Here is a 14063-nt window from a genome sequence, read left to right on the forward strand (position 1 = left end):
ATGTGTAAACACCACTTACACACGAACCCTCACAGAACAAGTGAGGAACACCAAAGACATACAACCTTTGGGTTGAAATTCATTTTCGACAAACTCCACTTTTTTTTCTCTTCTCTCCCCGTGATACCAATGTATCGCCGTTCACTTCAAAGTAACGGCCCACACTCATTCATTCCTTAAACCCCTATGTACAAAATCGCCCACTTTAAAGTGGCGACAACAAAAACACTCATTGATAATTCCAACTCAATGTAAATCAACTATTAAAACTCTGTTTTATTCACTATCAACCTTGTATGCATCGCAAATGCAATGCAAGGGGGGAGAATGTCAGGGCAATAGCCCCGAACCCTGAGTCACATGTAAATTAGATACATATAGTCACGTGGGCAAGCGGGAACCTCCGAGTAACCGCTTACACACCACCATAAAATACACTATCTTGTATCACTTACGGCCTTGTGTGCTGAGCCACCCTAAGACCTCACAGAAGGCCACAATGGGATCAGGAGCATGATCAAGTTCCGAAGCTAAGAGTGAAGAGTATTCCTCATCAGTCCCCTCATAACCTAACCAACACACAGTGTAGACGAGGTTACAACCCTGTCTACAGCAATCAATCTTTGAGTCGAGGATTTCTCCAATCTCGAACCCAGGTTGTCCATCGATCACAATTGGCAGAGTGCAGTTCGGGATGACATTAGGAGTGGCTGGTTCGATTTGAGACACATGGAAGACCAGGTGAATGGCTCTCATGGACTCAGGGAGGCAGAGCGTGATGGAGTGACTACCCACATGGGCAATGATCTCAAAGGGGCCGAGATTCTTCTCAGACAACTTCCTCAAAGGTCTGGTGAGTGGAAGTACTTGGCCTTGACGTACCAACCTTGAAATCAGGAGCTGGGATGTGTCAGGGACAGCTCCGAAAGCGGTGAGGTCCCAGTGTGAGGGACTCAATGGGACAGGTGTTGGCTATGTGTAGCGGCGGTCCCATCATGGGGTGAGCATCCCTGACCACTTAGTCTGAAGTGGGAAGTTGAGAAGAAGGCCACTTCTTCTGTTCCACCCCAGGCGCTATTATATACATGCAGTTAGGGTCACATGGGGGAAGCTACATCATCTCCACACACAGCCACACCTCCCTGGGTGTCTCCACGGGAGATCCTGGAGGTGTGCCACTCTGTAGGCAGGAATGCACACAGTGGGTGCAGTGATCGGGGGAGCAGGGTTAGGTATGTAGAGAAAAGGGAAGTCAACCATGGAACAGAAATAGAGAGAAAGAAGAAAAGGGAAAGGAGGAATGGGGAGTGATAGTGGGGGGAGCAGAGTGAGGCAGGGCAGTGCAGGGTGCAGCGCGGGGTCAGGCAGGGTGTGCCCTGACAGGATGCGCCTAGCATCTGCCAGACCCTGATAACGGATCTGGGTGTGGTGCATCTCCTCATGGAGGAATTGGTCGAGAGAGTCGAGATCCACAGTGTACTCCTGTGCATGTAGTGAAGACAGATCTCGCTCTGGATGGATGGAGAGGTTTGGATGGTAGCCCTTGTTGGCAAAGAAAGGGGAGATGCTAGTGGTTGTGCTAGGAGCATTATTGTAGGTGAACTCTGCAAGAGGCAAGAGTTCAGCCCAATTATCCTGCTGATAATTGCAATAGATGTGCAAGTACTGTTCTAGCATCTGGTTCATACACTCTGTTTGTCTGTCTCCTTCTGGGTGATAACTGGAGGTGAAGTGGAGGCAGATGCCGAGGGCTTTACCAAGCGAACAGAAGAAGTGTGAAACGAACTCCGGACCCCTATCGGAGGTGATATGGGAAGGAACTCCATGTTTGAAAAACACATGGAGGAGGAACAACTTTGCCAGCTCCAGTGAGGTGATGGTATCATATGTGGGGATGAAGACACATTGCTTTGATAAGCGGTCCATGATGACCAGCATGGAGGTGAAACTGGAGGAGGAGGGGAGTTGTTCTATGAAATCCATGGATATGGAGTTCCAAGGACATTCAGGGATGGGGAGTTGTTTCAACAAGCTGAAAGGCTTGTGGCAAGGGACCTTGGTGCAGGCGCACAATGTACAAGATGAGACATAGTTCTTGATGAAGGTGTGGATTCTGGGCCAGGTGTAATCTCAACAAATCAGATCTAGCATCCAATTCTGGCCAAAGTGGCCTGAAAGTGGATGATCATGTTTGTTACGCAAGATCCGAAGTCGGAGATAATTCAGGTTGGGAACATAGATGCGGTGATCCAGCCTCAACAGGCCTTCAGCATCTAGTGACCAATGAGATTCAGGAGGTATGGGAGAGGAGAGATGTGATGATACAAAAGTATCTGAGGGAAGTGTGGAGATGATGTCCATGTGCAGTGTCTCTGTATCAACTGTGGAACTAGCTCTGATGACAGAAGCAGCCAGATAGGTAGCTCATAAGGACAATGTGAGAAATTCCAATGAAAAAATGGGCCTGAAGTTCTGCAGATTGACACGAGCATAGTCCATATCCCCTTCTTTGGGATAGACATCCCAACATCTAGTCAACCCATCAGGTTTGGCACCAAGTTTTCCAGGATGGAAGCGGACTATCATGTTGAATTGTGATAGAAACTCAGACCAATGGGCTTGATGCCACATCAGGAGCTTTGTAGTGGAGAAGTATTCGAGGTTCTTGTGATCAGTGACAATGTCGGTTGGGTCTCTGGATCCTTCTAAGTAATGACACCAACCTTTAAACACCTCGTGTATTGTGAGGAGCTCCTTATTGTGAGTGTCATAATTCAACTCCGGTGGGGACAATGTACATGAGTGAAAAGTGACAGGGCGTATCTCACCGTCAGAACAATGGATGGAGAGGATCCCTGATACTGCATAATCGGAAGCATCTGTCTCCATGATGAGCAGAGCATCAGGCACCCAATGAGTAAGGATGGGAGCAGAGGTGAAGGCATCTTTAGGAAGACAGAAAGTGGAGCGACATTTGTTGGAGAAGAGCCATGGATGTGAGCTGCATCAAGGGTACTACAATGTCGGAATACTTGTGGATGAAATGCTGATAGAAGTGTGCAAAGCCGAGGAAGGACTGGATGTCCTTAACCTTATGGGGCTCAGGCCAGTCCTGAACAGCCTTAACCTTCTCTGAAGACTGAGTCCAGCTGGAGATAAGCAGTAGCCAAGATACTCCATAGTATCAGTGTGGAATTCACATTTCTTCGGATTGGCATAAAGGCCATTAGCGCAGAGTCTCCAGAGAACCTCATGGACATGCTCCTGGTGAGAAGCAACGTCCTCAGAATAAGTGAGGATATCATCCAGATACACAACCATGGAAACGTCCAAGAAGTCAGCAAAGATCATGTTGACAAATCGTTGGAAGGCCACAGGGGCATTAGTCAGACCAAACGGCATGACTAGCCATTCATAGGATCCATAGTGGGTGCAAAAAGAAGTCTTCCACTCATTGCCCACAGCAATACAGACCAAGTGGTATGCATGGCAGAGGTTGAGTTTAGTGTAGACTTTGGCACAGCCAGGAGCGTCAAGGAGGTCTGATATGTGGGGAAGTGGATAACGATCCTTCTTCGTGATCTTGTTCAGTCCTTAGAAGTCAATGCAAAGGTGGAGCAATCCATCCTTCTTGCAGACAAAGAGAACTGGTGCTGCATGGGAGGATGTAGCGGGGCAGTTGAAACCAGAAGCTAAGTGTTCCTCCAAGAACATGCAAAGAGCTTCAAGTTCCAGGGGAGAGAGGGAGTAAAGGGTTCCTAGGGGTGGTGTTGTGCCTTCCTCAAGGTCAATCTTCAAGTCGTATTCACGATGCAGCACTGTCAGGGCACACCCCAACATGCCCCACCTGACCCCCGCTCTGCACCACTTCTTCTTCCTTTCCCCTTTCTTTCTCCTTTCTTTCTTTCTTTCTCTCTCTTACATGGACCACCTTTCCCACTGTTCAATGTATCACCAGCGCACATGCCCATTTCACCTCCTGTATCTTACCATCCCTATATCACCATCACCGCCACTGCCATGCTCACCTTGCACCTACAGCAGACCCTCTCGGGATTTCCCATGGAGGCACCTGGAGAGCCAGGGCTGTGTGCGAGGGTGACATGGCACGCCCCACATGATTGATCCCACATGTATATAATAACAGCTGGAGTGGGAACCGAAGAAGTAGCCTTCTTCTCACATTCCCGCTTCAGACTAAGTGGTCAGGGACGCTCACCCCATGATGGGACCATTGCTACACTGAAGGAGCGGAGCTGGATCACCTTATGTAACCAGTTTTCCTATGTCCAATAACAATATTAGAGTTTGTGCTGATTTGCATACTGACTGTGTTTTGGTTGCCAAATATATAATTGTTCACTGTATAAACAACAATAAACACCCCCCAACGATCTCACCTGATGTATAGATAAAATTCAATATTGACTTTACTATTATTTCTAGTCAATATTACACCTAGATATACCACTTTTCAGTAGGACGTGATTTTCCTGATATTTTACTGAAGAAAAACTACTGATAAAATAATTCCACAATAAACGTTACTCAATACAGGAGTAACCAAACTGCTCTTTCTATCGCTTAGAGTGCGTGCTAGTTATCTAGCAGGTTCAGGATCGCTCACTTTTCTCCTGTGGTGTGATAACCAAATATTACTGAGAGATTATTCAATTAAGAAGTCCCTCCACCAAATTCTCACTAATTCTCACTATGACACTTTTGTTCAGCTGTGTCTAACTGACCCTAACTCACGCTTAGAGTGACGTGTTAGTTTCATATTAGCTAACAACTAATATTTGCTTTTATCTTTTGGAGCAAGCAAACCAACCACTGGTGAGGAGAATTAAACTTATATTTCTACCTGAGGTTTGAGAGGGGGCAGAAGCGGCGGCCTTTTATTCTTTTCAGAGGCCTCTCTACTCCCACGCCTCGCACTAGTTACATGTGCTACATGTGTATTATAGATAGTTCTAGAATGATATAGGGGCTTGGGCTGTGTAAGCGTAATAATGGACTTAGGACATGACTCAGCAATAAGTAATTCAGTTCTTTGTCTTTTGGGCCGATCTTAGCGGGGTCTTGTAGTGCTAAAGTTATGCTCTACACCGCCTTAATTACGAACGGTTATCTTTAGAAATGACTTGGCTATAAAGGAACTTTCTAGACTGTTCTCTAATTCACCCCTTTTGGGTGGGGCTGCATCATTACTAATGTTCTAGAGCTTTCCCAATTAATTAACTGATCCGCGGACTTCTGAATCACTTTATGCTTATGATCCGAGATCCAGATCAACAATCATTCCTTTGTTCCGATTTATTTGAGCTTAAAATCAAAAGGTTTTGATGAATCATGGGAAAATATACAAGATCCGGTTTTTTTAGCATTTTCTCCTTTTCTGATGTGATCAAAAACTGTCCGCCCGCGCCGGGGGATACTCTGTCATATGGTATTTGGTCCGCCAGACTTCTGGGCGCCAATATATTTCCCTTGAGTCACACAACTTTTTGTAAGAATTAGCAAATAAATATATATGAATTATAAGGTGTTTCGTTGAAGCTTTTAGAATTAAACAAAATTGTGGATAAAGTTAAGGAACAGTCCTTTCAGATGGTAAAAGATTACAGTCAAAGGTTCTCTGGTTCTCGAGATATCCACATTTCTTTCCCAATGTTCCCTCTTATTCTGCTGTCTATGTGCTTTTTTCTTGTTGTAGGGATATATTCTCCCACACCTATGCCAGGTTCTAGGCATGCTTGTAGTAGCTTAAATCTTATGCTATATGGGTGTGGATAATTATAATGATTTTCTAATGTCCATCCAGTCTCATAAAGATCATGAGATCTGTTAGACATTTGAACTTGTCACCTGATTGTTGACTATTCTGATACATCATTGTAATATTCTTCGAATATTATTCTCCTACAACACATAGCCACTATCTGTCCCACCGAGTCCCACATGCCAGCACCTCACCACTTTTGGAGCTGTCCCTGACAGATTCTGGAGTGGAACCGGAGACTTAGCAAGGAGGGACCTTGGCCTCAGTGACTCAAGGGGAGTGCTGTGCCATTTCTGGTTGTCCTGTTGGTCCTTAATTTCAGACATAGTGAGTGAAGAGTCTCTGGGGGGCATTCTAGTCAATTTTTGACTGAGGGTTTCTCAAGTATGTACAAGCAACTATATATAATAGAGTGTCAGAAACATGAGAAAACAAAGGGGTTCCAAAGGCACCTGAATGGAGACAAAGGGAATTATGGTAGCAGAACTACACCGAGGGTCAAGGGTTAGACTCTATGGTGCATCTGAAAGGAGGTAAGGAGGGCAAGGCCCAGAGGGGCAGGAGGTGTCAGGGACTTGTCCGGGGTCGAGGAGGCCCAGGTGTAGTGCCCAGCGCTGAGAGCCTGGCAGGGTGTGGATCGGGCATGCATACTGACAGGGCTGATACCGGACAACAGTCCCTGGCCACTTAGACTGAAGTGGAAAGTTGAGAAGAAGGCTACTTCTTTGGTTCCCACTCCAGGTATGTTTATATACATGTGGCTTGGGTCACATGACAGGTGCCATGTCACCCTTGCACACAGCCATGACCATCCAGGTATCTCCATGGGGGTCCCAAGGGCATCCAGTGCAAGTGCACATGCTGGGCACAGCAGGAAGTTACCTGAGATGTCCAGGCTGGGTGTGTTGTATGCATGCTGTGGGTGGGTCAATGGTACATTGATACAAAAGAAAGTTGTCCATGTAAAATAAAGAGAAAATAAAGAGGAAATAGAATAGGGTGGAGAGAGGAAGTGGAAGGGGAGAGAGGGAAGGGGAAAGAAGGGAGAAGCAGGGGGAGTGGGTACCAGGGTACTGGGTCAGGTGGGTGCGCCCTGACAGGAGGATGAGGGGAAATGGGGTTGATGACTAACTGGCTCAATGTAAAGAAGCAGTAGTCCAAATAGGGGTGAGGGAGAAGTGTGAAATATACACTACAGGTGGTGAAAGTGCCAAAGGTAGATCCGTGAAGCTTGGAGGTAATGGAGCTTACAGAGGCAGGGTTGAAAGTCCAAGGAATATTGGCAATGGTGTTTATGTGAAATGAGGTCACCAATGCAATGGACTTGAGCCAAGGTGGAGTCAAAGTCTGAGGTTGGGGACATGATGGGATCTCGGAGTGGAGGTACAAGTGGTGTCCAAGTATGGGGTACAGGACAGAGGTGGGAGGTCATACCCTGGTGGAGGTTGGTGGAAGAGAGTCAGGAGGAGAGGAAGGTGGTGTCCGGTCCGAATGTTATAGAGCACAATATTTGTCTGGAAGCAGAGAAGGGACTCAGTAAGGAGAGACCTTGGCCTCAGTGACTCAAGTGGAGCGCTGTGCAATTGGTTTGTTGTCTAAGGTGGTCCTTCATTTCAGTTTAGCAAGGGGGAGTTGTTGGAATCAAGCATGATACATGGATTTACACATGTTTGCACTGATGTTTTAATTCTAGTGGTCTATCATTAACTGGTCCAATCCCAGCCCCGTTGTGGCCTCACTCCTATGGTTTCTATAGGAGTCTCTTAGGGGGACAATCCAGTCGATTCTGGTTCTCTAGTCATCAATTTCAGACTAGGTGTCAGGGCAATAGCCCTGAACCCTGAGCCATATGTAATTATAAGATACATGTAGTCACGTGGGTAAGCGGTAACTTCTGAAAACTGCTTACACACTCCGTAAAAACATCTTTGTATCACTTATGGCTCTGTGTGCTGAGCTACCCCACTGAGACCTCACACTTTTTTAAGTGTATGAGGTGTGTTTTACAACACAACCCACCAAATCTATCACATCTTAACAATTTGACTCAGTAGTGCTGATGGCGCTTAAACATGCCCACAAGGGCAAGGTCATGTCTGCAGCGATGATAAAGAAAAACGAGTGGTTTATAAAGAAACTGCAATCTCCCATCATGGGAGATTCAAATTAGCAGCCATCGTCAGACGACAACGAGGATCAACTCGATCCAGAGAGAAAAACCACCTCAGGGCTGGTCCCTGAAGGTTTTAAAAACTTACATGGAGTAAGTGTGGGGCCTGTCATATCCATCCCCGGCCATCAACTTCCGATCCCTCTGATCCCTCCGGTCTACCTCTGCTCCTTCTTCACTAACCTTGGAGCTCCCATATTCCGCAATCCCCTCGGTACCCCTCGATGGTCACCACCCCCTCCTTTCAATTTATTACCTACACCTCCCTAAGTACGGAGCCCTGAAGACTTCCGGACAGCTCCGACATCCGCTAACGCACTCCCACCTCCGCTGGGCAATACACTCGCCTGCCCTGCAGAGCCCACCTTTGGGCCTATCCCTCCTTTCCGTTTCTGGGTTATCGCCTGCCTTTCTGTTAACCCCATAACCCGACTTGTCGGTAACATTCAGTCGGCTAATGTCTAACCCCGTTATTCGCTGTAACTATATATATATCCAACTTGTACATAGGTTACACTTCAGTAATAAAATCGACTAGAGTTTACCCCCTTTCAGTTCTGGTTGCCAGCTTAGTAAGTTAGGGCATGGACGTGTTACTTGGCACAGCGCTGTAGGAGAAATAACGGCCACGCTATGGAAACCCATTATGGAAATATGTCAGATAAATCACAAAACCTCATACGACAAGTAGATATGAGAAAATAGAAGGACCTGAATTTTAACAAATTTTACGAATTTTTACGAATTATTATGACTATACACGATAAATCGAAAGAAAGAAAAATAGCAAAAATACTTCAAGCTCACTATCAATGAGACGGAATCCTCAGGGGAATTTATAGCAAATATTAAACCAAGAATTAGGACAATCGACCAAGATTTGACTATAAAAATAACCAGAGAACCTCCACGGAAACTACTTTCCCACGTCCACACACGTAGCCAAGGATGGAAGTACCACGGAACAAAGATTCCTCAGGAACTAATGCAAAAGTCAAAGTCGTGTTTATAATAGGAAATGTAGATGTCCCCCAAACGGACCCAATGAGAGTAATTACAGGGGAAACTACCCATAAACGACGGAGATATGACTAAAACTCCTGCAAAACGAGGACAATGTCTAAAAGGCAAGCGCGAAGATTAACTAGTAACGACCGAGACAAGCTTGATAGCCCATTAGAAAGGAAGGGATCTAAACTTAATCCTCCCAAAGTTTCATAATAAAAGGATCATGCGTTAATGAGATATCCAATAACGGGAATAGCGACATCAAAAGTCCAAGCTCAGGGAAAAGACGATGTTTGCATGGGATCCATAATTAAAACATACAACGAAATGTACACAGAAATTATTAAAAATGGGGAACTATAGTTATGCAAATTTTCAGGCCAAACGGTCCAGCCGTTGTGAAGTTATACCCATGACGGGAATATAGAAATCCACATCATGTGTAATGACATGTGAGGGTGGCGATGCGCAGGGAACCGGCCGTCGGAACCGAGATCCGCACTTCGGCAGATCACGAAGACCAATTTCCGTCCAAATAAGGAAGAGCCCGGTCAAAACAAAGCACGGAAAGTGCAAAACAACCTTAGATCATGAGGGAAAAATCTGAAATAAATCACAGAAGCCCATATGAAAGAAATAAACACCCACGCATATCATAAATCCCGAACAATTAAACGAAAATGGCTCCCGCATATGAATGACTATGGGAACGATGCACGTGATTACCGAATGTGCGCGCGAATCTTTGCTAACTCAACGAATACCAGGAAATAGGACACAAACTTAGTACCATTGGAAAGGTGGGAATAAATGAAAATTTATGATACCAAGAACGTGAGAAAACATCCAGAAATGAATGAGATATAGGGACATGAAGTTAGAAACCTGAAAATGCGCGGGAAAACAGCTTCAAGAGGTCCAGAGTCCTAAATAAAATACATAAAAATATGATATCTTCAAGGACGACCTACTATAACAATGAACAATACATATGGAGGATTAGGATGTGATAATACAAAGGGGAATCAGGGAATATGAACGAAGTTCACGAAAACCACTAAACTACGATAGACCATGGCGGGAATTTTAGGGAACGATATTCTAATGGGGTGGAGAGCTATAACACATTTGTTTGAGTAATTCTTGACTACTAGCAACTTTTTCTTTCAGTTTTAAACCTGAATAATTCACTCATTTACCATTTCAGTCTCATTTTAACTAAATGTCACTAAATAAAAATGGAATAAATCAGCTGAAGGTCTCAGCACAGCCGTACGCATAGTAATGCGAAGTTTGAATTCAGAATCATCGAGTCATAGCAAATTTAATGGTATATATATAGAATTTGAAATAGGTAACTGCGGCAAATGCAGCACAGCCAAGTTCCAATTAACCATTAAAATAGCTTAGGCGAGGGAGGACAATAAGAATTCTAGGCGCAGTCTGACCGCAGTAGAACCGCAGTTCAGCGCAGCAAAAGCGCAGTAGAACTATAGCATGAAAATTTCATTTTTATTCAGTTTGAGAAAAATACACTGTAAATAAATCCTGTAAATAGAAGGTAGAGCGTGAAAAAGGAAGGCGACCCAAGGAGTATAAAAGGGAGACCCTTTCTGCGACTTTTCGCCCCCCTTAGAGAAGTAAGAAAATAGAGTATTATTTTTCTCAAGCATTTCTGGTTGTCACTCCAGTGCGAAAAAGTGATATACAGTTAAGATTGCCACTGTAGGAAAGGCAGCAATAAAGGAGAGAAATATTAAGTAGATATTTCAAGAGGAGAGCTGGTTAACACTCCATATTTCAAAGTGTAAACACAAAACAGTTATTTTGCTACTGTTAAAACAAGCAATAAAATAAGACAAAAATAAAACAAACTCAAGGGACACTCCAGACACAATCCAAATTCATTAACTGAATAGAATCTTTGAAACTTCACCAAGTAGAAGATTAAATTCAAGTTTAAATCCAAATTAAACAATGCTACACAGAATTACACCTAGACAAATTGATAAATTCCAATAAAGAAACAGCTCCGCAGGGCTCGGTTTATCTGTAAGTCAATTCTCAGGAACTTTAAAACTAACCCATAAAAATAGAATTAGCCAAAACACTCGGATTGGTACTATATTTACAATAAATAACACTAGTCCACTTCCCCATCCTAACTAAAGAACCAGGGAACAGCTTGGTGGTGGTCACGTTTGAACCTCCCAACTGACCTTCCTTCGTTCTCTCCTTCAGCGCTCCTGGCACAAGTCGCTGAGGCCGAAGCCCTCCACCATGGAGACACTCCTTCATCTCAACCTGGTCTCTGACAGGGCCCAATACCCCTAGAACTCCACATCACATCGATCTCACCCAAGCTGGGGAAGATCTTCCACCTCCTCAGGAGGTGATCGACTTGCACAATAAATGTGTAAGCACTGAACAATCAGCCTGAAAAGCTGATTGGATAGAGTTGCAGGAAACTCCAGGGCCCCACTATCCCCTGGAGTCCTCCCCTATGTCCCCAAGTCATGCCTCAAAGGCAGACAAAGGGAAACAGAGGGAAGAACCTCCGTGTTGGCTCTCTGAAAAACTACTGGACTTGTTCCAGGTTCCGTCCGAATGGAGGATGGAAAATGAAGACCAACTTCTTCTCAGACTAAAGGCCCAAGAAGGCACAAAGAAACACCCTGAGAGCAGGATCTCCCAGAGTGTGGAAGCTCCAAAAGAACTTCCACTGTTTACACTACCCCATGCCATGCCAGACAAGGCAAGGTCATGTCAGGGCACACACCCTGACTAGCCCGGACCTGCACCCGTGTCCGGACCCGCACCTGGACCCACATGTGCACCTCCGCCCTGCACGCTCCACGCGCCGCATGCTCCGGGCCCGGTTCCCACCCTTCATGTGACTTCTGGGTATCCCCGGAAGTTTTCGCCATATTGGGGCCACTGTGGGAAAGTGAGAAGTTAACCTTCTTCTCACTTTCTTACCCACAGTAGGCAAGTGTATCTACTTGCCCCTTTGTTTATACCACTGTCTTACCCACAGTAGCTATGCCCTGAGATGGGCTGTGTTTACAGGCCAGACTGTGGACAGTAGAGAGGGGTCATGGGGACCCGGGGTCCGTCCCCTGACAGGTCACCAACCTCAGAGGAGGTCTCTGAGATCATGAAGAGGAGGCGAACTGAGATGAGGGAGTTTGCTGAGGAAGCCTTATGGAAAAGTAAGGAAAAACCAGCGAATAGACCCCTCCATGAAAGGGAAGCACCCTCCGCAACAGCCTCACCTAAACGAAGCAAGTGTGGAGTTTTTACTCCAAGAACCCCTTCTGGAACCCCCAAAGTGGCAATGTCAACTGGGGAGAGTCACTACTCGCCCAGCCAAATTTCCTCCTGGAAAACTGTCAGGGACTCGTCCAGGGTCGAGGGGGTCCGGGTGTAGCGTCCGGGACCGAGAGCCTGGCGGGGGGCGGATCGGGCGTGCGTACTGACAGGCCCGATGCGGGACAGCGGTCCCTGGCCACTTAGACTGAAGTGGAAAGTTGAGAAGAAGGCTACTTCTTCGGTTCCCACTTCAGGTTCGTTTATATACATGCGGCTTGGATCACATGATGGGTGCCACATCACCCTCACACACAGCCGTAACCACCCGGGTGTCTCCGTGGGAGATCCCGAGGGCATCCGGTGCAGGCACGCGTGCTGGGCAGAGCGGGAAGTCGCCCGAGGTGCCCGGGCCGGGTACATGGTGGGCGCGCTGCAGATGGGTCAATGGTACATAATTGATACAGAGAAAGTCGTCCGTGTAGAATAAAGAGAAAATAAAGAAGAAGAAGTAAGATAAGGAGAAACTGAGGAGGGAAGGATGAGGGGGAGAGAAGGGAAAGGGGGAGGAGGTGAGGAAGGGTGGACCAGCAGGGTACCGGGTCAGGTTGGGCCGGGTGGAGCCGGGTCAGGCAGGTGTGCCCTGACAAAAACCAGGAATCACGCATAATAAATGCAATAAACTTGATCCAAAAAAGATTGAGGAAACGAGCCATAATAGCACAGCTCATCTAGAGATAACTCTAGAAAGAATGGCCAATGCAATCGATGCGTTGACTGACAAAATCAGCAAGCAGATGGACTTGCTGAAGGAGATAAACTCCTCACAAAATAGTGAGGAAACAAAAAATATCCCTGGGCCACAGGCCAGGACAAAACCGGAACTCGTGAAAAATCCACGAAAAGAACAACCAGTGAAAGTACACTGGAGTATCATCAGCAAATCGACAGAGACACTAAGGAGATCCTTCTCCCAAGGATAGGAGAAGACGATGCCGAAAGAAGGCACTGTTCAGAAATCAGGAGGAGAATTGGCACGTACCAAAGGTTCAGCCAAACATCCACCTTTGATGAACCTCTCAAACAGAGAGGTAACACAACCACACTGAAAGGTTTGCTTACTATTTTGGGGACGGTACGTTCCGTTCCTGTTAGAATGGGCGGATGCAGACAACTCCAGAGTGGAATCGGAGACTTAGTGTGGAGGGACCTTGGCCTCAGCGACTCAAGTGGAGCGCTGTGCCATTGCTGTTTGTCCATTTGGTCCTTAATTTCACAGTAGGCAAGCAGGAAGTCTCTAGGGGGCATTTCAGGTCGATTTCAGACTGAGCCCAAAACGAGTATGTACAAGTGCCAATATATATAATGGAGGGGGCAAAAGCACAAGGAAACAAAGGGGATCCGAATCGGAACGAAGACGTCCGAACAGGAACAAAGGGTAGACAGAAGCGGAGCGGTACCGAAGGTCATAAGGCAGGACCTGTGATACGTCTGAAAGGAGGTAGGGAGGGCGAGGCCCAGAGGGGCAGGAGGATGAGGAGAAGTGGGGATGATGACTAACTGGCTAGAATGGGAAGAAGCAGCAGTCCAAATAGGGATGAGGGGAAAATGCAAGAGATACATTACAAATGGTGAAAGTGCTGAAGGCGATCCGCGAAGCTCGGAGGTTGTGGAGCTTACAGAGGTTACAGAGGCGGGGTTGAAAGTCCGAGGAATATTGGCAATGGTGTTTACGTAGTATGAGGTCACCAATGCAATGGACTAAGACCGAGGTGGAGTCAAAGTCCGAGGTAG

The sequence above is a fragment of the Cantharellus anzutake genome, assembly GCF_015039405.1.
Source record: "Cantharellus anzutake strain C23 chromosome Unknown EI90scaffold_200, whole genome shotgun sequence".
NCBI classification, from domain to species: Eukaryota; Fungi; Basidiomycota; class Agaricomycetes; order Cantharellales; family Hydnaceae; genus Cantharellus; species Cantharellus anzutake.